General features: G+C 39.6%; 1 pseudogene; it reads right to left on the reverse strand.

The window, feature by feature from the left end:
• Positions 1–11855, reverse strand: part of LOC109471249 — a 15283-nt pseudogene that overhangs the window by 3375 nt on the left and 53 nt on the right.

Genomic DNA, 11855 nt, shown 5'->3' on the forward strand with positions numbered 1-11855 from the left:
TGTATCTTTTTATTTTCGGTGTACTTGCACTCCTTCAAAACGTTGTTTGGCTATATCTAGGATATGAATATACTTGGTATCTTCTCTGTGTCTACTTAAATAAGAATTAAAACAAGTTGGTCAGAAATTCTGTGGTTTTCCTTTATTTATCGGATGAACCAGTTACAGTGGTGACGTACAGGAATTAATGATCTGCTTGAAGATTAGGGGAGGGGGACAAGTCAGACGACAAAACATGAATTATTGCTTGAAATCTCATATTTGTTGGTTATTGGAGGAAGAAAAATAAGTTGATCGAGCTTTCACTCTATTTCCAGTATACGCCACCCCTTGAAAAGTTTGATTTTGATTTTAAAAGCAATGCTTTGACCTTTCTCAGGAGGTCTGACCCAATCACACGTGACCTCATTGGAACGTGACGTCATTACTGGTCCAAAGCTTTCTTTGATCATGAACATGTTACTTGCTACAATGGATAGAAGACCTTTTATTTTGATTCTGAAAATAATTCCATCAGACTGGTAGCATGGGATATTGGGATTTTCTTACCATGTAGGCAAGGTAGGAAAGACCTAGCTTCACGGTGTATAGGAAAATTTTAATATCCTTGAAGAGGTTCATCAGTCACGTAGAATTATCAGTTAGTAGAATATTCCTCAATTAGTGACTCTTTTGAAAGGTAGAAACACGTACCTCCAAATTTTCGATGTCCACTGTACATCTTGCTCACGGAGTGACCTAGTCTCGCGAGAACACGAGGTCAGAAGGTCCACACAAGTCTCGACCTAGTATCGTGTTCTCGCGAGACTAGGTCACTCCGTGAGCAAGATGTACAGTGGACATCGAGGTACATTGGAGGTACGTGTTTCTACCTTTCAAAAGAGTCACTGACTGAGGAATATTCTAGTATCCAATATCCTTGTTTCAATGTATAGGAGTTGTGAAATGTTTCTCTCACCCCAGACTGTCACGGTACAGCTCAACCATGACACAGGAAGCGTAGGGCGGACTCAGGCCGTTGTAGACGTCAAGGGCGGACAGGAGTGCTGATACGTCAATGTCGTGCTGGTAAAACGTTACAATTGGTCAATCAATCGACGATCAAGCAAGCAAGCAAGCAAGCAGACAAACGTTGCCATTTCTATTTATAGGTAGACCCATCGGAAACCCACACAAATCAGTGATGGGTGGGATTATACAAAGAAAACATGAAACGCTTTGAAAAAAGTTTGTTGGGGACCAAGATGGAAATAGTTGGTTGATTGCGATATTGATGTGTGACGATGTGTGACTCGAATGATCTGCTACCTTTGTGACTTGCATTGGACCAATGCTAAAACCAGGACTTAGACGCGCAGTTGTATCATGAGATAGCTTTTTCTAACAGAGAAGAGATATATCTGTTATAGTTTATTAGCGGTTACGTGCGGCCAAGAATTGCATCACTCCTTGTTTCATTTGGCCGGTCTTTCGCTCCTGGCATCTGTTTTGTTTTCATTCATATGTTAGGGAATCCGACACCCAACCATCGAAAAAACGAAGAGACAACTATTAACAGCAAAGTCCCAGGTGAAAAAATCTAGTAAAGAAATTTCGTCGTGAGTACTAGTTTATTAATAAGTACTTCTTTCAATAATAAAGAAATTGTTCCTTTGTACCGTGTTATCTTAGGCAATAGGTTAAAGTCAAGATTAAATACACAAAATGAACTTCAAGGGTACAAAAATGAAAGTCCTACTCACAGCCGAGTACATGATCAGTCGGTAGGGTTCCTTGTTCTCCTTTATCTCCTGTTGAGCAGTCGTCATGTTGGACACGATATGGTTCACCAGGAGCCCTGTAAAAGGACAGATTCGGGTTGATGTTTACTTGCAGGTAGGAAAGTATTGGTTTGAGTGGCCGTGAGTATGTGTGTTTCGTGTCCGCGGATAGAGTAAGTTGACAGAGACAGGAGGTTGGAGGGAAGATTAACAGGCAACATGACAGGGGGTCAAATGGTTAGACTGAATGTCAGATCCATAACGCGCTAGGTCCAGAATTAGCTAGCTTGTCTTGATCAGGGTCTAACTGAGGTGGTTGTAGTATAATTTTCTTGGGGACATCTTGGCCCAGGAGACAATGAAATGGTTTGTGTAGGCTTTAGGAAAAGTCTGGCACACAGGCTAAAAGCGCCAGACATAGGAAATAGAGGGAACTTGACAGATCAAGACGGGGCTAGAAGGAACTAGTTCCGATTAAAGTAAGTCAAACAATAAAAAAAAAAATTCAATAGATTTACGAAAACTCAAAAGTATTTCTGAAACCCAAAAGTCTGAAACCCTACATTCTCGTTTTTTAAAACCTGTTTCGCTAACTACAGTGCAAACTACTTATACAGTCTGCGATAAAATAACTACCAATACAGTCCTGATGAAATAATAAGCAAATTCCATCTCTCTCTGTCTCTCCCTCTCTCTGTCTAGCGCTCTCTGTCCATGTCTGTCTCTGTCTCTCTCTCCGTCTCTCTCTCTCTCTCTCTGCCTGTCTGTCTCCCTTTCTCTCTCTCTCTCTCTCTCTGTCTACGTCATAGTGTCATAGTGTTACAGCCCATACCTGCCATGAGTCTACCCATCTCATCTCCCCTGAAATTGATCTCGCTTGCGTAAGCCGTCAGTTCTGTCAGCCGCTCGTACACTTCCGGCGTCACCCAATCTGGCCAGCTCATGTCGTGTGCTTTCTGAAAAATAAAGACACCAACTAGTTAGAAAAGCACGCCAAATATGTAGATCTAATATCATTTGCGATAATACTCACTACTCATATTTTTTTTGCTATTTGAATATATTGAGGAAACGGTGAAAGCTTCTATCGCCTTGCAGAAAACACCATGAAAATGGGTAGATTTGGTTTCAGATTTAAGAAGTACACAATACAGATTATAGTAGCCAACAGCCTGACTTGGATAGTCTATGATGATAGGATAGTTGTTACTATGTTCATCTTGCCTGTATTACATATCCACTCTTTGTCTTCTATAGGTACGTTATTAGTTTTAAGTGGAGATAGAAGTTAGATTAGTAGAACGTAGACCTTCATGTTGGCATATATTTTTATACCATTTCTCAATACATTCTGTACTCACTGTTCTTTGCAATGTCTGTTTGCAGTTCCCCCTTTGGGCATGAACTTAGAATGAAGAACCTACATATACTATCGCCTTTCAGAATACACCATCGAAATTGTTGAATTTTGGTGTCAAACTGACCTCACAGAGTAAAGGATCCTGAGTGCGCCAAGCGTCCATGATTCCATGCGGCTCGCCCCAACCGGCCTTCTCAACAACATACTCCATAAACTCCTGTTAATATCACGGCAAAGTATACAGTGATCTACTCACCAAGCAGAGGTTTGGGTTTAGGCTTATTTCTGGTGTATTTGTGGGCGTTTTATCTGGATTTATTTTTGTGCAGGAATCTTTATACACGCCACTCTCGGGGGATTCTGTTTGGCCAATTTGATACTGTCTTTTCAGCCAGCCAAACGATCTTCTTGGAGATGACCAGCGATCTATCTCCGACCATGCAAAATGTTTCACAATTAGCAAATGTACAAGAAATCACCTTTGACACACCGCTGTCTCATTTTTATAATTCTTTATTATTATTATATCAACCTCGCAGACATACATATAATATTGCCTAAATGGCATTGCTATCTAAAATACTATAAATAAACACATACATACATGTACATATATACATAGATATATACATACTTTTAATATGAACGGTATATCCAAGACATGTGCATCCCATATAACACATACATGTACACACTGTTTTTCAACAACAACAATTGTAAGCCAATCTATCACAGCTGAAGTCGAAATGTGTTACCTTGTTCTCCTTCTCCTTTTGCACGAACTCTTCGGATTGTAATTCCTCTTCTAACAGTTCACTATATCGAGGGCAATTCAGGAAGAAAGCCCGCAACAGCTGCAGGGAAGGGAAAACACACAGGACTGGAAAGGTAACATTCGGAAAGAAAAACGCATGTTTACATTTACATGGCCTAGCCCAGTAAAATGCTGCACTGCTTATTCTTACTCAAAGTCAAACGAATGGTGAGAAGGCTCTCCAACCCTGTTCTGCTACATAATGTAATCCAACACTACAGGGTGTCTGCTACAGCACCAGTTACCATGGTGACTGCGTGCAGCCCCCAGATCTAGAACCCGTGCCAACCACGATAGACGGGGTACTAGGTTAGGGACAGTATCCATAGAGCCCGCTACCGAGGGAATTCGGGAGCTGTCCTACATGTCCTTACATGCAGGGACTAGCATAAAGGGAGGTACATGACATTAAGAATGTTACGAAATGTTAACTGCCCGAGAGCGGTACAATACTGTCCGTCAAGATAGCTTTTCATAACGTTATTCTACCTTATCTTCATGGTTTTGCTGACGTGATCTAGCTCTCTATTATGAAATATAGAATCTAGAGGATATACATGGACCATGTAAAGTTAAAAGATGACGTTTGAAAGATATACTCCGTGACTTTGGAATAAGGCCTTTGTGTGTGACGTCATAGTCGCCATGATGGTTGGTGGAATCTGAAAGAGCCAGAACTATAAATTTGCATGACTTGAACTGATGTCATCAGTGCATACTTCAAACTTCAAATTTACTTGTTAATAATACAGGTTTAACCATCCATCATGGTGGGCAATACTTACGTCATAATCACGTGAGTGCAAACACCTTATCCTCACCCTGCCACCAGTTCTTGTTCTACTCTAATTCTATCAGTGCCCCTGCACCACTGTGGCCGTTCTAACGGGCACTGCACCTTATTTGGGCATCGTGTATCATGTACTGTAGCCTAGGTTCCAGTCTCTCGTAGTTCAGCTCAAATGGCCGCTCGGTCGGACTTAATTAGCCATCTTGATAGGGCTAATTGAAACCCCGCCATGCAAAACCTACCGGGGAGCCTAGTTAAGTCGGGCGGTGAAGAGCTCCATGCAGCCCCGTAGAGGACCCGCCCCAACCGCGATAGACACCAGACTAGCCATGTACTTACCGGGTCGAGACCAGTCCGGACGGTGTGGACGGGGACAGGCTGGTCGGGGTACAGTCTATCCAGGTTCGCCTCCACACTCATCAGGGTCCGGTCTGTGTCGGTACTCCGGACATACAGCTGTAACGTTACATGTGCCGATGGGACAACAAGCTAGAACTTATTACTAAAGTACCACATACTGCCCATACTACCTAAAGCCCCTGTAACACATTCACGAATTTAGCATCCATATCCAAAACGCTAGCCGAGAGTCAGCCGACGATGGTTAGGAGTGGGTCGGCTGGCGTTCGGCGAATTCGGCTGCGCCAACCGAATCTTCATGTATTTCAAAATATTAAACACATTCGTAAACTGTTGAGGAGGTTGATCATAGAACTTGGCTAACTGGCAAAACACACAGAGTACGGTATAGCAAATAACAGACTCTTTTTTATTTCTTCAAATTGTCTTAGTTTCCTTTGGAATTGATTTTGGCATTCCGGGACATCGTTTACCAATATCTTTTTTTTTTTTGCAAATTACAGCATATATTTGCTCATTTTGTAGCTGCTTTGTAGAGTCAATTCCGTGTCACCGTGTGGGTTGTTATTGTCATTGTTTAGAAATGTTTTGAATTCTTTGTTTGTCTAAGAAATTTCATAATTTGGAAATATTTTGAACATCTTGTCAATATTCTAAATAATTCCCTGGTTTTCTAAAACGTTTGAAATATTCCTGATGTGGATTATGACATTTCCAATAGTTTCTAAATATTTCTAACAGCACTCTACCATTTTTTACCATTATTTCGAATTATTTCTAACATTTTGTAAATAGGTCAGTGGGGTGGGAAGGAAGTAATTCACACATCCCTGTGAAGTACAGGGCAGACTGCCTGGGTGTCAGGCATTGATGCCTTACAACAAAAGAGCCACCAGTGTCCACCAGTGAAATCTAAAAATATACAGAAGAATACAGAAGAGTAGGATTAGCACCTACTTTTATGGGGGCAATTACCCACATCTACCATTTGGTTATTTGTTTGAAACATTTCTAAATATTTCGAATAGTGAAAGAAACATATGGGTAGTTCAAATTTATTCTAAATAAAGAGATCTTTGTACAGTCACTTTCAAAATGTTTCAGAAATATATAAATGAATTCAAATATATTCAAATTTTCATTTTCAAATTTTTGAAACATTTAGAACTTTTTTTACTGGGGTATTGTTTCCTTCTAAATAATTCAAACGTATTAGAAACATGGAGAAAAAAAAACACACGGTGACGCGGAATTGACTCTACGATTTAGAGAATGGTGGCCATGGAAAACGTTTTTATTTTTTGGAAATAGACGAAAACTCGTGCGGAATGCGCGTGCGGATGTCATACATAAAATAAAATTAAAATGGCCAAATACATGTTGATGGCTCTTCTCTCAAATTCCTTGTCTCAAACATAAAGTTGACAGTCTGTTTACCTGCAGTACACACACATATACATCTTGTGTTATATACTACTAATATATAATTCACAACAGTCCCAATTCTGGCATTCTACCGATCGTGTGCCCTTGGAAAATGCCCTTAACTTAGGTGAAAATGATACGCCAAAAAGCAGTTACTCAAGCAACTGGATATGATTTTGGAAACTCCAAAACCATTTGCTTGAGTAACTGTTTTTGGCGTATCGTTTTACTTGGATGTCTAACCTTCATCGACGTAGGTGAAAATGAATATGTCTATTGTCCGTTCATACATTTGTCTTCTGTGTTGGTGGTGGCATATAAATAAGTTTAATAAACTCGAGTGTGCCCTCACCATATCATGTGATAAATGTTGAAATAAAAAACAAATAAACAAACAGAAACCCTGGTTCGTACCTCGTCTCTCCTGAACTCCTCACTCAGCACTCCGAAACCCTCCTTCCCGTAACGCTTCCGGAAAAACTCGCCGAGGTTATGGTGTTGATCAATGCCGATCTGTAATTATACAGGAATAACAATGCATATTAATTTAACGATATACAAAAAGTCAATTTTCTGGTCATTTCTTCACAAATCACGTTGAATCAAACCTATCAAACCAAACATCATTGCAAATAAGGCCATGTTGATTTGATTATATGGATGACATCCACGTGCGCATGAATTTTCGGCCGTTTCCAAAAAAAAAGTTTTCAACCATACTGTAAATCGTACAAAACAGTTGCAAAATGAGCAAAAAAATACCATAAGTTATAAAAAAAATTAATAAAAACTATACCAATGTCGTAGAATACCAAAATCAAACGAAAAAAGACGAAATTGTAAAGAAATGAACTTGAAGACTAGATTATTCACCAAACCATACTCTGTGCCATTTGCTCAACCCTCATGACCACGTAGATTTCATAATGAAAATAACTTTTTTTTTTGCAAAACTTTTTTTTTATTCGCACGCGCGCATCAGTTTTGGGGCTCCCGGAGGATGTCATCCATATAATCAAATCAACATGGCCTAAGTGTCATTCAGAAAGTGGAGGGGCAAACATATTACACACTAAGAGTGTGCTCAAAAGCTGGAAACACAGACTACGAGTATTTTAGTACCAACCAGAAATGTAAGATTTTTATTTTTTTGGTGCAAAAATGTTACGTAATGCCCCATAAATGCTCCTAGCTCAGAGACATGGGTACTTTATTCTACAATCGGACTCTGTATGTTAAAAGGACAGTATGTTTACTTCTTGTATCATAAACATAAACCTTTTTTGGACAACAATAGAGCCCTTTCCAATTCCGCTGTCCATTATGAATCTCCCGGACCGAGATCGTACGTTTTTGCGGGGGGTTCAACACGGTTCAACAGCTTTTTTTTTATTTACTTCAGATTCACCTCAAAACAAGGCTCGTGAGAGCCACTTACATGTTTTGGGTTACAGTGATGACTGCGTGGTCAGATATTTGTTCACCCTTGATTTAAACCGTTGGAGGTTGTAATTAGCAGTGAAACATTCACGGGGAAGCTTGTTCCACAGTGAAGTGGTTCTGGGGAAGAAACTGTCAGCATGGAATTTTCTCTTGACTGATGGACTATTGAGGAGGAAAGGATGATTTTCTGCTGTTCAGGTGGCTAAGCGTGTTCTTGCAGAGAATGTTCTGAGTGGGGGTACAAGGGAGTAAAGTTCAGCAGAGCATCTGCCGTGGAAATATCGATATAGTAACGCCAGGCTTGCAACATCGCCCCGGTGTGAAAGCGGTTGTAAGGTGGCGTGCAGGTCTCTCCCAACGAGATTTCGCAAACGATTTTGGACCCTATCTTAACAGCTCAACGAGCTTCAAAGTATAGCTGAAGTAAATATTAGAAAGCTTAACGCTAAATGTCATTGAAACAACACCAGAAACAAATGAATAGAAATTTGGCAAATATCAAGGCCAAATGTCCCCAAGGATATTATAAACACATGCCAACAGGAACATTTGTTCCGCAGTACTGTTTTTTTTGCCTTAGAGGGGCGAAATGTACTACCGATGCATATATACCTATACTGTAATACAATAGGGAGTATATCGTATTCAGCCTCCCCCAGATTCAAAATGGCGGCTGTCGTTTGAATAAATAAATGAATGAATGGATAAATGGATGAATGGGTGGATGGATAGATGGATGAATGAATGAATGAAAGAATTAACCTTTTTTTCATTAAAAATCGTGCATGGTACAGTGTATGGCAGTAAGACAACAACACTCCAAAACTACTGTCAAACAAATATTAGTACAAACTGTTAACGATAACAATATATGAGTTACAATACAGGCAAGGATGATTTGGAATCGCTTTTGACATGAAGTAGAAAGAAATTGACCTATATATGCAGATATGGGGGTTGGACATGACGACAATATATGGAAAGTGACTCAAAGTATCGTTCTGTGTACCAGATAGGATGAAGTTTGTCTTAGTATGTAGTAGTAAGGCCACACCAAGTAAATTTTATGTATGACGTCCTTTGGAGACCCTAAATCTAATGCGAGAGGGCGAAAAAAAAAACAAGAAGGGCCCTAAAAAACAAGAGGCCTAGATCTGAAAAATACCAAGAGACGACAAATGTTAGGGCACAAATTGAATAAGGTGACACGGTTTAACAAGCAAGAAGTCGTTTTATTTATCATCAAAACAGCAATAAATCAGGTGGAACAGCAGTTGTCGTCCTGTCCTGTTTTCGCGTTACGGGTTTCACGTCAATCTGACGATTTGTGGCACTGTCGTGACTCTTTGGTCATAGTTACAGGAATCGGAATTTCTTGTGTTTTTTTTCTAGGAACAGGTCAAAATCAATGCGCGCGCGGACGTCATCGATAAAATTTACTTGGTGTGGCCTAATAGTCTGCAACACATCTATCTCTAAACAGGTCTATTGTGCAGAGATGAGAAAAAAGACAGTAACCAGACTTACCGATGAGAGAAATCCGAAGCCCTGTTCCCAGGCGTCCTCCTGGTGGGCATCAGTCGGGAAGGTATAGGTCGGAGAGCGGTCCCCATGACGGAAAAGCTATGAGAGAAAACATCCGTCACTTGTGCAATTTTAAGGTGACAAAACTGGAATATTCTGAATAAGGCAATCTTTATGATATTGACACATACCGCCTCAAAATAACACATGTGTATCAGTATTTCATACGTTGTGCATATGAAATACGACAGTGCAGAAACAAGCCCCAAGATGAGTTGCTTTTTTTTCTGTGTGGTACACAAAAATTATCCCAGGAACCTAGCCGTTTTCCGTCACATTTCCCAGCATTTCTGCTCCAAGAATGTCGCTAGATACTAGTAGAGCGCTGTTTGAACTAAGTACTAGTATGTAAATAATTTGTGTGGGTGGGGTCGTGTGAGTGCTCGGCTCGGAACCAAGAGGTCCCGGGTTCGAGTCCTGACATACCACCGATTTTGTGCCCTTGGGAAAGGCACTTTACACGACTTCCCTTACCTCGCTCAGGTGAAAATGACTATTGTATTGTCCCCTGTGTTGGTGGCGACATTGATATAAGTTGAAAAAAATTGAGTGTGCCGTCACCACGTTTTGTGATTTCATGTTGGAATATAATTTTAAAAAATAATAATTTAAGTGATTAGATTTACTTAATCATATGTTGCCTATAGCAACACCAGTGACGTCATAAAATTAAGTCATGCATATTCAAACTGTCCGCCATCTTGAATAGTCAATATTGGATTTTCAAGATAAAGCCTAAAACTACAATGGAAATAGACTAAAGAGGTTCAAATTAACCATTTCTGTAAAAAATAATCGAAGTTGGGATGAAATTGAGGAAAATAGCCGGAATTCACCTGATCTAATAATATGGTCCACTATCTTAGATTTTGGCCAATGGCGTCATCAAATTAGTATAATTTGTGCATAATTTTTGATAGAAATAACATGAAGTTATATAAGATTTTGGCCAATGGCGTATTCAAATTAGCATAATTTGTGCATAATTATTGATAGAAATAACATGAAGGTATATAAGATGTTATTAATATTAGAAAGCCTTGTAAATAGATTAACATAAAAGCCTGAAAATTTCATTGTTTATGTCAAAATTACAGATTTTTTGCAAAAATGCCTGTCAGAAACCCATTGCCATGGCAACACAAATAATTATTAATTTTATCTCACTGAGCACTATGAAATTGTTGGCAACACTATTTTAAGAAAAGTCACCATGTTTGGTGGCCCTAACACAACCCGTTCGGACGATATTTCACATCAAATTTGGCGCGGGCACTTTCAGCCCCCCCAATATTCCAATATCCATGTCTATAAAGAATAAGATGATATGATTTAGGGCGTACGCTATTCCTATATTTAACATACGGACGTTTCTATGCATGAAGCAGCATGTGGATTGATTTGAAGTTCGTTAGGCCATGTTGATTTGATTATATGGATGACATCCTCTGGGAACCCCAAAACTGATGCGAGCGCGCGAATAAAAAAAAAAGTTTTGCCAAAAAAAAAGTTGCTTTCATGATCATATGAAATCTACGTTGTTATGAAGGTCGAACAAATGACACAGTATGTATCACAAATGACAGAGTATGGTATGGCGAATAATCTACTCTTTAAATTCATTTCTTTGCATTTTAGTTTTTTGTTTGATTTTGGCATTCTACGACGTTGGAATCGTTTTCAAAAATTTTTTTTTTGCAACTTTCGGTATATATTTGCTCATTTTGCAACTGTTTTGTACAATTTACAGTGTGGTTGGAAACTTTTTTTTGTTGTTGTTGGAAACGGCCGAAAATTAATGCGCGCGCGGATGTCATCCATATAATCAAATCAACATGGCCTTAGGTAATCAAAATAGTGGCGTCTTTACAAATCTAAAATCAAAATAGTGGTAAGATTCGTTTCGCGCATTCAAATTTTAAGAAAACCTAAGATGTTTTAAATGTTGACAGGTGAGTAAAGACTTGCTGTATTTCAACAGTTGACTGCCTTACAATGGTGTGGACATGCCATTGAGTACACGCCCATTTTGCCGACACGTGGCGGCCCTACACATTATCGATGCTTCTAACGCCAGCATATCTTTACACACACACACACACACACACACACACACACACACACACACACACACACACACACACACTCACACACACACACACACACACACACACACAATGTGACACACGCGCACACACACACACACAGGCTGCAGCGAACAGTGTTAACATGTTCAGCGCGATGTCAGACATGCCATATAATATGCACGTTCAAAATCTGGCTGCAGTAGTACTAGTGTTTTCACTCGACATATCTATC

The sequence above is a fragment of the Branchiostoma belcheri genome, unplaced genomic scaffold, assembly GCF_001625305.1.
Source record: "Branchiostoma belcheri isolate BF01 breed outbred unplaced genomic scaffold, Haploidv18h27 scaffold243, whole genome shotgun sequence".
NCBI classification, from domain to species: domain Eukaryota; kingdom Metazoa; phylum Chordata; class Leptocardii; order Amphioxiformes; family Branchiostomatidae; genus Branchiostoma; species Branchiostoma belcheri.